Here is a 14,732-nt window from a genome sequence, read left to right as displayed (position 1 = left end):
CCTCTCAGTGGCTGTGTTCAGAGTAGCCTCTATTCTCTGTCTGTTTGCTTCTTTATTTCAGCTCTTATGGTTTATGCCTCCTATTGCCTCTTCTTTACCTCGCCAGAATTATTTGGCGAGAATTAGTGTTTCAGAGACTGGAGAAACTGCCCTAGTGTGTCTTGAGGGTTCAGGACCTTGGACAGCAACATAGGTGCCCTCCCCATTTCAACATTCTCCTTATGGTATGCCTGTGCAACCAATTATGAACAGTAATCATAAATGTATGTGTCAGGGACATGCCATAAGACTCAATTTAATTAGTGTTATCCTAGCAGAATAAACAAAGTGTTGTAAGAGAACCAAGGAGGGAGAGATTGAATCTTCCTAAAGAATCTGGGAAATTTTCCTACAGAAGGTAACAGGATACTGGGTCCTAGGAGAATAGTAGTCATAGTATCCAGCTGTTTGAGCTAAGAGACATCTCAATTGTCATTGTATACAATTTTAGTTTGAAAAAAGTTTTGCGTAGTGAATCAGGATTAATATGGACTGTGAATTACAGAAAACCTAAATAACTTAAAAATAAGGAAGTTTGTTTCTTTCATATAAAAGACATTCAGAGAAAATCAATATAGAGCTGATATGGAGACTTCACAGTTATTAGAGACCCAAGATCCTTATGTCTTTCTCTTCTACTATCCTTAATGCATTCAAATGTGGAGAGTAACTCATGATAGCAGCTAAAACTTGAGTCATCACATCTGCATTCCCAGCAGAATAAAGGGGAGAGTTATAATGGTACCTCTACTATCTAACTCAGTCCTTCTTAAGAACGTGCCCTGGAAATTCCACCCTACAACTTCCGTTCACATTTTACTGGTCATTCCTTGCTGCAGGAGAAGTCAGGGAATGTGATATTTTAGCTGGACATATTACAGTCCATAACAAAATGAGAATTTTGTTAGTAAGAAAGGAGAATAAATATTAGACAATCTGTAGTCTCTGCCACACTTAATAAGCTCTTTAAGGGACCTTGTGGGTCATGTTCTCCTTTGTATCCTAGAGCTTAGCCCAGTAAATGAATAAACTGCATTTTAGAAAAATTGCAAAATCTCCAATTCCTCATGAAAGGTTTTTCTCATTGCACTCTATTTTCCAGAATTTCTACTCACTGGTCCTGTTTCCCCTCTGAAGTCACCCTGAGTAAGTCCTTTGTCTTATGTGGAAAACCTTCAGCTATCTAGAGACACTTCCCATGTTCTGTCTCTTTCTCCGAGGTATTTGCTTCTCTAGGACAATGACCTCCATCTTTTCAGCAATTTCTTATAAGACATGACTCCTGGATTCTCCCTTCCAATTTGGCCCTCATGGCAGAAATTTTGTCCCATCCTGGAGCCAGGAATTAATTAATCCATTTCAACCATGGGCAGGACCTAACTTCAGGTGCTGTCTGGGCTTTGTACTGACTAAAATAAGGCCTTATAAATTATTTTATTTAATTCCCTTGCAATTAAACTTCTTACAAAGTAGATGAGGGAAAAAGAGAGACACATGAAAAGTAAACCATCATCCCCAAAATTGTCACTTGAAATTCACAAAATGTTACTTCCCTGTGTTTCATATTAATAGCCCCTGGCACACTGGGGCTGCCTTTTGGTTGCAGCCCCAGGTTCTGTTCCCTGTTTTCTTTGGGAGTTGAACATCCAGGTCCCATTCCCCTATTTCTCTTCTCCTCAAAGCCTTGCGTCTTTCCAGTTAAAACATTGTTCACTTATTGCACAATGGAGCTTGCACTCTCTACCCTGCAAAGTCAGAAAGAAATTTCCTAGAAGATTTAGCCTTTAGCCCAAGGCCTCAAATTTGCCTGACCTCCCATTAAGCACCCCACCCACCCTTGATCCAGCCTATTTTACTGTTTCTGGGTTCCCTGATTAACTCTGTCTTTACATATTTTATGAATATATTCACCCACCCATGTAGCCAATACATAGATCAAGATACAGAATTTTTAAAAATTGTATAGGAGTATAGTTGAAATATGTTACATTAGTTTCAGGTATACAAATAGTGATTCAACATCTCTTTACGTTATGCTATGCTCACCACAAGTGTAGCTACCATCTATCGCCAAACAGCGCTATTATAATATCATTGACTATATTTCCTATGCTGTACCCTTTATTCTCATGACTTATTCATCATAACTTAAAGTTTGTATCTTCCACTCCCTTTCACCCATTTTACCCACTCCCTCCCCACCGCCTCTGGCAACCATCAGTTTGTTCTGATTCTACTTTTTGTTTGTTCATTTATTTTGTTTTTAGAGTGAAATCATATGGTATTTGTATTTCTCAATCTGACTTATTTTACTTGCAAAATACCCTCTAGGTCCATCCAAGTTGTCACAATTGGCAATATCTCATTTTTTATGGTTGTATAATACTCCATTATCTATGTGTACATCTTCTTTGTCCATTCATCTATCAATGGACACTTATGTTGTTTCCATATATTTTTTTAAATAAAAAAATTATTTAGAGAGAGAAAGAGAGAGCAAGTAAGGGAGGGGCAGAGAGAGAGCATGAGAGAGAATCCCAAGCAGGCTCCATGCTGTCAGCACAGAGCCGGACACAAGGCTTCGTCCCACAATGAGATCATGACCTGAGCAGAAATCAACAGTCGGGGCGGGGCGGGGGGGGGGGGGCGGTGCCTGGGCGGCTCAGTTGGTTAAGAGTCTAACTCTTGACTGCCGCTCAGGTCATGATCTCACGGTTTGTGAGTTTGAAGCCCACATTGGGCTCTGTGATGCTCTCTCTCCCTGCCCCTCCCCTGCTTTCTCTCTCTCTCAAAATAAATAAGTAAACATTAAAAAAAAAAAAAAGAAATCAAAAGTCAGCGGCTTAAACTGACTGAGCCACCTATGTACCCAATGTTGCTTCAGTATCTTGGCTATTGTGAATAATGCTGCAATAAACATAGGGGTGCATATATCTTTTCAAATCAGTGTTTTGTTTTCTTTGGGTAAATATCCAGTAGTGGAATTATTGGATCGTATAATATTTATATTTTTAATTTTTTGAGGAACCTCCATACTGTTTTTCACGTTGTCTTTACCAATTTACATTCCCACCAACAGTGCATAAGGATTCCAAGATAAAGAATATTTGTAGCCACCTAGAAGACTCCTATGTGCCTCCATTCAGTGAACACTCACCCGTCAATGACAGCCCCTATTCTAGTGAGTTTGCCTGTTTTTGAACTTCAGGTAAGTGGAATGATCCAGTATGTACTCTTTTGCATCTGACTTCTTTCCTTCATCATTAAGTTGGAGAGATTCACTCATGTTGTGAGTAGCACTATTTTGTTCTTTTCCATTGCTGTGTCCATTGTGGCAAAGGTTTTCAACATTATTTCAATTTGAGTCCAATCTATAGACAAGATGGAGAACCTTGGCTCTAGAGTCAGAAAAAACAGGGGTTGAATCCTATCTTCAAAATTATTTGACCTGGATTCACCCCTGAAATGTCTACTCTCATGGTCATTGGGCTCAATTAGATATTGAGTTTCACTTAATTATTATAGGCCTTACATGGCATCAAATTAACTCACAGAGGCCCAAGATAACAGCATCTTGTACTTCTCCTCCGTAGTTCTTGTAGTAATCTAATAATTAGTTTTCTTTTGCCTCCCCCTGCAAGGGGACAGCTCAGGTACAAGGAGTTAAGATTACATCAGTGCATATAGTGACAACCTTAGTTTAGAAATGACCTATCTTAAATAAGAATCAATATTTTGCATCCTATGGACACCCTTTCAGATTCCCTGTGGGAGATTAGTTTACTGCACTTAGGGAGATCCAAAGTCATGGCTTCCTACCTTAGATATCCTGACTTACATGCACTTTACCAATTGGGAGTTATTTTTACCATAAACAATGTGGCCTAATATCATAGCCCTCATTGTACCTTTATTGTATTTCCAGGGAGACAGAACATAAAGTTAACCCAAATTTGTCCTGAAAGGAGGAGAAAGCGAAAATGCTATATTCATATTCTCTTCAGCTGACACGCTAACCAAGGAGATTAGGTCTGAAAATGACTTTCTCTTTGAGTCAAAAACAGTATTTGCTGTATGAAAATGCTTAGTAAGTGTTTGCCAATGAGTAAATTATGACAAATAACAACATTAAAGAGTTGCTTCACTCTTAACATTTAACTAAAACAAAACCAAACCAAATGACTATTATGTTACCTTGGGTGAATCTTAATTTCTCCTAACTTCTGCTACCTCTTCTGTGAAATGGAAATAACTATTCCCAATTTATTGGGATTGTTGTAAGAATTAAATGAGATAATGTATGTAAAAGATATTACAAACAGCTAGACTTCATTATTATAAATGGAGAGGAGGCCTATATAGAGAGAAGGGATTTGTTAGCAGGTTACATATGGTGGCAGAACTGTTCAGGTCTCCTGACTTCCAGCCCAGTGCTTGTCCACGATACCATGTGGCCCCTTTTCACAAGTTGTCTTACCTAGTTATTGTTTAGGAAATCAAACATCCTAAAACAATCAGGACTTTTGTCCAAGAGAGACAACTTCTGTGAAGGGTCCACTTTGCCCTGTAGACTGCTCACCCATCCTGCACAGGACACAGTCCACTCAGATGCCCTTCTCCTGGTGTTAAGGGTGAAATTAAGATTTTTCTCCAGGCCATAAGAAAAAGTGAAACTTATGTTCTCAGCTTGCTGCTGACTAGCAGATGAAGGGCAAACAGAACCTCCAAGCATTCATTCTTGAAGACTCTGGTTCCTTTTTCAACAGCCACTGCAAGAAGGGGATATGAAAAGCAATATGATCAGAAGGTAATGAAAGAACAAATCTCACTGGGAGTTAAATACCATTGTTAAAAAAAAAAAAAAAAAAAAAAAAAAAAAAAAAGCACCATGGGCAGAAGCCCAAAAATCAGAGGCTTCCCCGAGTGTTCTTTGAATCCATTTTTTTTAAGCTGTTAAAAACACCCTTAAAATAAACCTGCCATCTTGTGAGGACAGGAAGAAGGTTACCCGTCTTTCCATCTCCATCTGTAGGGCTAGCTCAGCTTTAGGCTTCCTTGAGCCACACTCCCCGCCTCCAGCCTGTTCTTTACAACATGTCAGGGTGGGGTTGATTATAGTTTCTTTCCCTAACTTAGCGAAATTCAGTCAGAATTAAAATTTGAAGTGAATTTGAAGGAAAGACTATATAGTAGTTCGCTTCACAATGCATTTTATTCTTGCTATTTCATATTCTCTAATCATTTCTCTTTTTTTATGTTTATTTTTAAGAGAGACTCAGAGTGCGAGTCGGGAGGGACAGAGAAAGAGAGGAAGACACAGAATTTGAAACAGACTCCAGGCAAAGCCCAACGCGGGACTCGAACTCAGGAATGGCGAGATCATGACCTGAGCCGAAGTTGGAATGTTTAACCGACTGAACCATCCAGGCATCCCTAGTATTCTCTAATAATTTCTAACATTGCTCTCAGCCATTTGTATTTATCAGTATGAGTTTGGATCAGGTCAGTTTGTGAGTTAGGTCAGGGCTCAGGTTATATCTAAGATTAGAGCTCAATCTGCCGATAAGGTCATGGCTCATACTTCAGTTGGGATCAGGGTTCACCCTGTGATTACAGCTCCATCTATGGTGGGCTATGAATATAATCTGTGATTAGGGTAGAGACCTGTCTGTGACTAGTGTTAAGGCTCCATCTGTGCTGTAATCAGGTCTCAGCCTGTGGCAGAGATCAGATTTGTTCGTGGTGGGCACAAGGATTCAATCAGGGGCTGGGCTCATAGCAGGATAGGGTTCTATTCCAGGAAAGAAGGTCATGAAGTGTTGGTCAGAAGTTCAAAGAGTCCATTGAGTTGCTGTCAGATCAGAGGACTGAGCAGATGGGGGAACCAGAGAACCAAGTTGGGGGGGGGGGGTCAAATAGAGTTGGTGACTGCCATCACCATGGCTTACATTAAAAGGACTAACCATACCAAGTGTGGGTGAGGATTTGGAGCACCTGGAGCTTTCTTATATTGCTCGTAGGAGTATACATTGAAAAACTATATTGAACAGCTCTGGCAGTATAAATAAAGGTAGGCATATATATGTATGCCATCTTGGTTCAGCATTTCCACTCCTGGAATTGACAGACAACTGCTACACACAACATGGATAAATCTCATGAAATAGTGTTAAGCAAAAGAAGCCAGACACCAACGAATATTTTATGATTCCATTTATAAGAAGTTCAAAAACAGACAAAATTAATCTATGATGATAGGAACTAGATAAGGGTTACATTTGGGGGAGATATTAACTGGAGGGGGGCATAAAGGAGCCTTCCAAAAGTCTATGTTTTGAACTGGATGGTGGTTACACCATACATAAAAATTCACTGAACATTTAACATTTGTACCTTTTGCTACATGTAAGTTCTATCTCAATGAGAGAAAAGAGAGTAAGGAAACCGTATGGAAGTGTGGTTGGCTAGGGACACCTGGCTGGCTCAGTTGGTAGAACATGTGACTCTTGATCTCAGGGTGGTGAGTTCCAGCCCCACAATGGATGTTGAGATTACTTAAGAAAAAAAAAATTTTTTTTAAGTGTGGTTGAGGGGAACCTGGCTGGCTCAGTTGATTGAGTGTTGGACTCTTGATTTTGGCTTGGGTCATGATCCCAGGGTCATGGAGTCGAGCCCCGAGTTGGACTCCATGCTGGGCGTGGAGCCTGTTTGGATTCTCTCTCTCTCTCTCTCTCTCTCTCTCTCTGCCCTTCTCGCAGGTTCACATGCATACTCTCTCTCTCTTTAAAAAAAAGAAAAGGTGGTTGAAAAAAAATTTAGCTGAAGACTGGTTGGGGAGTTAATTCCATAATGTCTTGTTGAGCCTGGGGAGTGGGCCTGGAGGGTGTCGGGGGTAGAGGGGTGCAGCCTTTGAAGCAATCACACTGGGAATAATATAGTGTTAGAAAGCCACACACTTGGAGTCAAAAGTCCTCTGAGTTTGGATCTCAGCACTGTGCTTAGTATCTAATCCAGTGGGAAACATGGTATGTTGTGATCTGTCATGAGGTACCCCACAAATTATTCATTGGTAATTATAAGTCACTGAAGCTTTTAATATTTTCCTATTAATTCCTTTCAATTCGTGATACATGCATTTGGTTACAAACAAATTAAGCCTTATAGAACAGTATACAGTGAAAAGTCTATTTTACTCCCATTTCTGACTCCAAACACCAGTTCCTCAGTCTCCCTCTTGAGAGACAACCACTATCATTGGCTTCTTAAATATCATTCCAGAGAGTCTATGCATATTTTTTTAATGTGTATTTATTTTTGAGAGAAAGACAGAGGATGAGCAGGGGAGGGGCAGAGAGAGAGGGAGACACAGAATCCGAAGCAGGCTCCAGGGTCTGCGTTGTCAGCACAGAGCCCAATGCGGGGCTCGAACTCATAGACTGTGAGATCATGACCTGAGCCGAAGTCAGATGCTCAACCAACTGTGCCACCCAGGCACCCCAGAGTCTATGCATATTCATGAATTATGTCCTTGCAGAAAATCACAAGGTACCCCTGTAATAATGTTGCTTATATATTGAATGCTTTATTTTATTTTCAAAATGGAATTAAGTTTTCATTATAAAAATAACACATGTTTATTTAAAATTGTATAAAGTAAAAGTGAAAACTCCCTAACCCACTGTACCACATCTTACTCCCCAATTCTAGAGTTAACCACTGTTTCTAGAGTTAACAGTTTCTTATGCGCATTCCTGACAACTGTATGCATGTGTAAATATACATAGAATATTGCTATAAACAGTAAACTTGCAATCTGAATTTTTTCATCAACAATATATCAGGGACACCTGGGTGACTCACTTGGTTAAGGCTTCGATTATTTTTTTAAAGTTTATTTTATTTATTTTGAGAAAGAGAGAGAGAGAGAGGAAGAGAGAAGAGAGAGAATTCCAAGCCTGCTCTGTGCCATCAGCACAGAGCCTGACATGGGACTAAAACCTGTGAACTGTGAGATCATGACCTGAACTGAAATCAAGAGTCAGATGCTTAACTGACTGAGCCATCCAGGTGCCCTGCCACGCAAGTATCCGACTCTTGATCCCAACTGAGGTCATGATCTCAGGGTCCTGAGTTTAAGCCCCACACTGGGTATGAAGCCTATTTAAAACAAAACAAAACAATACATCTGAGATATCTTCCCACATCAATTACATATAGCTCAATTTACCCTTCTTCTTTTTTTTAAAGATGTTTATTTATTTATTTTTGAGAGACAGAGACAGAGAGAGAGGGAGAGAGAAAATCCCAAGCAGGCTCCAAGCTGTCAGTGCAGAGCCTGACGTGGGGCTTGAACCCACAAACTGTGAGATCATGACCTGAGCTGAAATCAAGAGTTGCACACTTAACCGACTGAGCCACCCAGGTGCCCCTCAACTTACCCTTCTTAACACAGCATCACATGTTTTTCCAGAGAGAAAGCGGTAATGATGGGGCAGGAATTACACATGGGCATTTGAAAGAATCATTTGTCATATGTGTTACAGAAGAAAAGCATATTGAAAGCAAATAACCTAAGCCATCTGGGTCTCAGTTTCTCATCTGCAAAATGGAAATGATAATGAAAACGCCCTGACTGCCTCACCAGATTGTTGTGAAGATTACAAGGAGAGGAGAATGGGTGACAGAGTACTTTGAGAACTGAAAAGTGCTGTGCAAATGTGAGAGACTGTTATTTCTGAAGGGGAGAAATGAAGGGCAGTAGTTCCAGAGTCTAAAGTCTAACAACCAACACTAATAATAATTGCTTTTCCTGCCTTTCTTCACCAAATGAACTGATCTTCTTTGCATAATAATCATGAACATTTGTTGAGTTCCTACTTTGCTATCTTACATTCTTCCAAGATATATATATATATATACATATATATATATACACACACACATATATACACATATATATATGCCTACTTATTATACATGCCTATTTATTATTATATAGTAAATATATATATGAGAATATATATGATATATATATATATATATATATATATATATATATATATCTCTTCATTTATCCCTTCAACAATTCTGTGAAACAGGTTATTATTTATAAGAGTGAAACTCATTATTCTTGTCTGACTGATGCAGCAACTGAGTCCAACATACTTAGCAAGTGGCAGTCTTACTTCTGAGCTATACCAAGCTCTGTGCTATTTGTTTTGGAGGCTTTTGCCATGCTTCAACTCTGTGGTTGGCCTGTGACTTGAACAGGCAGTTGGAGCATATGCATTGAAGAAAGAAGTGGCTCATTCACCGGTACTAAAAGATAACGGGCACCTGGGTGGCTCAGTCGGTTGAGCGTCCAACTTCGGCTCAGGTCATGATCTCACGGTTTGTGGGTTCAAGCCACGTGTCAGGCTCTCTGTGCTGACAACTTGGAGCCTGGAGCCTGCTTTGGATTCTGTGTGTGTGTGTGTGTGTGTGTGTGTGTGTGTGTGAAAAATAAATAAATAAACATTAAAAAAAAAAAGATAAAAAGTACCCAATGACAAAAACCCTGAAACTCATAGATAGTCACATAGGTAGTCATACTGCTGCCTGCTATGAGACCCTTCATGACTCCCTTCTGCTAAATAAAAGCCAAACTCCTCAGCCTGGTGTTCTAGGCCTTCCTTCATCTAGTCAAACAGCCTTTCCAAGCCTTTGTTGAAGGAGCACCTGGGTGGCTCAGTTGGTTAAGTATTGGACTCTTGATCTCAGCTCGGGTCTTGATCTCGGGTTGTGAGTTCAAGCCCCACGTTGGACTCTGCACTGGGCATAAGCCTACTTAAAAAAAAAAAAAAAAAAAGATGTGTTAAATTCCTAGCCCCTAGTACCTCAGATTGTGAACTTGTTTGGAAATAGAGTTGTTGCAGATGTAATTAATTATGATGAAGTCATACTGGAATTAGGTGTACCCTAATCCAATATGACTGGTGTCCTTATAAGAAGAGGCTATGTAAAGAGACAGAGAGAAGGCTAAGTTGATGAGGGAGTCTGGGGCAAGCTGAGGGCAAAGTACCGGCTAATAGCACCTGCCCCTACCCCCTTGCAGGTGAGATATGTGTGGTATTCCTCAGACACTCTTGGCTGTCCAAGAAGATAGAAGGGGGGCTGATAGAGATCACAGTCATGCAGGACAGGAGTCTCCTTCAATTTACGGACAACTCAGTAAACTGCAAGAAAAAGGCAATCTTATCCATAGCCTAACCTCCAGAAACCTATAGACTCCATTTCCTGGACCCCTAATATCACCCTCATCAAGATGTGAGGGGGTTTAAGTGCTTGCCATGGTGATGAGGGAAACAAAGGCAAATGAAAAATTAAATTTCCTTGGGGCACCTGGGTGGCTCAATTGGCTGAGCGTCTGACTTCACCTCAGGTCATGGTCTCGCAGCTCGTGAGTTCTAGCCTTGTGTCAGTCTCTGTGCTGACAGCTCGGAGCCTGGAGCCTGCTTCAGTTTCTGTGTCTCCCTCCCTCTCTGTCCCTCCCTTGCTCTCTCTCTCTTTCAAAAATAAATATCTAAAAAATTAAAAAAAAATTAAATTCCCTTACTGCCTACGGCCCATTGACAAGTCCTTGAAACAAGTAGATGATCTCTCTCTGGGAGCTCAGCTGCCTCAATGATGACACTTTGCTAGAGACGAAAGGGAATTGTGGCTTAACATTATCCTGACCTGCCCAGGATCCTGTGAGTCTCCTTAGACACATAAGAATTCCTTTGTAAACCTCCTTTATCTTTAACCCCCAAGTACATGTTGGCAGTTATACTCCAAGCATATGGCCCCTGATATACATCTGAAGGATTTCATGACTGAGGTTTTACTAAACAGTAATAAATGATGTTTTCCTAACAACAGCTAGCCCCTCAAGGTCCTGGAAACCTTGCTTCCAAAATTCTTTAGAGACTTACGCTGTCCCTAACCCCTTCCCAAACTGAAGCTTTGTAATCAGTCACTCTTCACAACCCCAGTGCAACTCTTACTGCCCATGGGTCCTATCCCCATGTGTTAATAAAATCGCCGCCTTTTTTGCACCAAAGATGTCTTCAAGAATTCTTTCTTGGCTGTTGGCTCTGACCCCCACCATCACCCCCCAAATCTCATCAAAGTGACCACAAAGGCAGAGTTTGGAGTTAGGTAGTCACAAGCCAAGGAAGGCCAAAGATTGCCAGTAAACCACCAGGAGTTAGGAAGAAGCAAGGAACCATACCTCTGCAGATTTCAGAGGGAGTGTGGCTCTGCTGACAACTTGATTTGGGACTCGTAGCCTCCAAAGCTCTGAGACAATACATTTCTGCTATTTCATGCCACCCAGTTTGTAATACTTTGTTGTCACGCACCCAGGAAACTAATACAGAGCCTCAGCCATTTAACCACCACACTGCAGATCTGAGCCCAAGATGAATCAGGCCTTTTTCCTCCTGTCCCATTCCTGTTCTCATAGCTGGCCATATCCTCCGTGGTGGTCTGCTTGTACAACCCTCAGACAATTACACCCATGACATTCCTGGTCTCCCTCTTCCCTTCTGGCGGGCAGCACACCAGTGGTCTGTTTACTTCCCGACATGCCCTGCATTGGGCCAGTCAGGTCCCCTGCCCCCTGCCTCTTCCTGGCTCAAGGCCAGCCCAGCCCCTCTGGGGAGACAGTAGATTGAAGCCCCCTTCTGGGTTGCCTAGGCGACAGTGCCGTCTGAGTGCCCTGGAGCCAGGCAGCTGTGGCTGCAGGGAAGGGAGGGACAAGGGAAGGGGTGGGGGGTGGGGTGGGGGGAACTAGGGGAAAGACCCAAGGATAGTCCTTAAAAATGGCTCTAGTATAAACCCAGAAGGTGAAATTAAAACAGCCGCCTTGCCATAACCAGCATTATAAAGGAACATGCAAGACTTGAGATACAGAGGAAAGACTTTACTCAGGGAATTCTACAATGGAACTCAGCTCTGTGAGTCCTTGAGTCCAAACCCCATTCAAATCTATGCTCTGAGGCCTTTTGACAGCATGAAAGATCAAAAGATAACAAAATTCAGGCAAATGGGGACTGGCATGTTGTACACCAAGGGCGAATCTTCTACAAACTGCCTTAAGGTGCACAGTAAATGAAGAGAAAGATGCTTGTGATTTTAGGTCACAATAAGCAATTCCTGCTGTGCAGGAAACATGCAGAGTACTATGTATGTGGGGTGGGAGTACAGAGAGGAACAGGATGTTATACTTGCCCTTCGGCAACACATAGTTTCTTCCTTCAAATGTTACTGTAGGACTGGACTTCCATAACAGCATGCTTGAACACTCCAAGGCAGTTTTTCTCAGTCCATGGAGTTACATAAGGCTCCAGGAAGGCATGAGACTGAGTCCTAATCCATCAGGTCATCACATTGCCCTGGCCACAGATTGGTACGGAGGTGGGGCACATACCCAGTCTCAGCCAATGACAAGTATGGAGTCTTTTGCTAGAATTGCTGAGAGGAATACATGTTCTCTCTTCTGTGCTAGAAACTGCCACCACCATCTTGTTACTACAGAGAATCTCATTATGAAGCCAACATGGTGGTGAGCACAGCTGAGAGATGGAGGAAAATTGGGAGTTGATGTCGTCATATGAGCCCCTGAATCAAGTCATGCGAGATCTATCCCAGACTTCAGAGTATAAGAGCCAATAAGTTCTAAGTTTCTTGAGGTGGTTTATGTTGCTTCCAACTCAAAAGATTCAATAAAAGATAGATTAGGAACTCCTTTAACTGATTAACTAATGCTTTCCATCCCCTACGTGTACAATATACCAATTTATGCCTCTGTGTGCTTGAACATTCACAGCCAATATGCTGCTTTCTGGTACATTGCCCCCAAACTTGTTTATGTTAGTTGTATTTATTTCTGAAATTACGTTATTTAATTAAATATTAAGTAAGCTGCAGAAATACAAGTGCAAAAGGAAAGACAGTTCCCGGTTCTATGAAAATTAAGTTAAATGTTTTCAAAACCTGGGTAAAAACTGAGTGTTTAAAAATTGCTTTAGGGTTAGATATGGATACATACGTATTTAAAAATGAAACAATAAAAACACGGATGGGTTTTATACTCAACTTTTGAAGCGTCTTCACGTAGCTTTTCTCCTCTAAAGACCAATGCTGGGGGCTTTGGGGGCACCTGGGTGGCTCAGTTAAGTGTCTGACTCTTGATTTGGGCTCAGGTCATGATCTCACGGCTCTGGTCGTGGAGTCCTAAGTCTGAGCTCTGCATTGGGCTCCATGCTGACCGTGTGGATCCTGCTTGGGATTCTCTCTCCTTCTCTCTCTGCCGCTCCTCCGCTCATGCTCTCTCTCTTTCTCTCAAATAAATAAACTTAAAAAAAATGAAACTATTAAAAAAAAAAAAAAGAAACCGTTGCTGGAAATAATGGATGATGCATATGGGTGTGAAAGAGTCCATTAGCTGTCTCATAAAAAGCTTGGTATCTTCCACCTGGGACAATTGGAACATTTGTTCTAGGGGAAGCCAGGCACTAGGTAAGAAGTCTACCTATCCTGAGACCACCATACTGTTAGGAAGCCCAAGCTAGCAGCACTGAGAGAGAGATGCCCTGCTAACCCCCAGGGCTTCTAGCCAGGTACCAGACAAATGAGTGAGAAAGGCATCTTGGATATCTAGCCCAGTTGACTTTTCAGATGATTCCAGTGTTAGTTAGGGTCAGGCATAAGGCAGGGTAAAGATAGGAGTCAGAGGCTAAAAAATTTTAGCAGTCAAAGGCTTTATTTGGGAGCTAAGGTCTCGGGCGAGGTTCCGTGACTCAGGGAGAGAGAGGAGTCAGGGAAGTCGCACCCAGGTGTGGTGGGGTGGGGTTTTTAAGCTGCAGCGGTTCCGGGTTTAGGTCTGGGTGGCCCTTTTTCACATCAGGTCGTGCTGTCGCTTGGTGATTGGTTGACCTCCGATTCATTCTGGCACACTACTAGGGGCTTTTCATTGGGTTGTGCTGGCAAGATGGCCGTCCCCTCTACTGTGGTTCCAAGGACATCCTAACATCCAGCACTCCACCTTGTAATAGATTCTTTGTGAGAACCACCCCGCTGAGCCCAGTCTGCCAGCAGAACCACAAGAAATAACACATTTTTTTTTTTTGTCTTAAGCCATTTTATATGAAGTTGGTTTGTTACACAGCAATAGATAAGCAGTCTCTTGTGGATGAAAGGAGAGAATTGCAAGAAAAGGGAGGTGGCCACTAATGTCAAATACCATAAAGAGGTCATGGAGGATGAGAAAGGATCCTTGTATTTCACAATTGAGAAGTCAGTATTGTCCTTCAAGCATTGTAGTTTCAATAGAGTGGTGGGAGCAAAGGCAAAATGGAAGCGTTCCTGGTGCAAGTGAGTGGTAGGATATAGATACGAGGATAAATTTGTCCTTTTTCTTTCTTTATTTTTAACAGTTTAACATTCACTGATGATTCTTACCTGAATCAATTATCTCATTGGAGATCGCAAAATAATGAATTTCTATCAGTCCCACATTTATTAGCTGACATTCTTCTGCAAAGAAGAGTTTTCCCTCATCAATTGGGGATGAACCTAATTTCTTCCTAAAATGACACATTAAATGCTTCATTCTTTCTCTTTAATTACCAATTTTCTGACAAAGGAGTTAGTGTCATAGTGTTTCCATT

General features: G+C 41.5%; 1 long non-coding RNA gene across 2 annotated transcripts in view; it reads left to right on the top strand.

Annotated features, from left to right (window-relative positions):
* Positions 1 to 5,341, top strand: part of LOC102961225 — a 52,191-nt gene extending 46,850 nt beyond the window's left edge. Inside the window, exons 3-5 of one of the 2 annotated variants that reach the window (XR_006210684.1) lie at positions 1,142 to 1,185; positions 3,119 to 3,247; positions 5,309 to 5,341. This is a non-coding gene — a long non-coding RNA (uncharacterized LOC102961225). Of the gene's footprint in view, positions 1 to 1,141; positions 1,186 to 3,118; positions 3,248 to 3,964; positions 4,048 to 5,308 lie in introns of those variants that run through there. The other variant, XR_006210683.1, reaches the window with a different exon arrangement.
* Positions 5,342 to 14,732: the final 9,391 nt, after the last annotated feature.

Source organism: Panthera tigris, chromosome D4 (assembly GCF_018350195.1).
Source record: "Panthera tigris isolate Pti1 chromosome D4, P.tigris_Pti1_mat1.1, whole genome shotgun sequence".
NCBI lineage: Eukaryota > Metazoa > Chordata > Mammalia > Carnivora > Felidae > Panthera > Panthera tigris.
The sequence above is the reverse complement of the archived record's forward strand: the minus strand, read 5'-3'. Positions and strand labels throughout refer to the sequence as shown.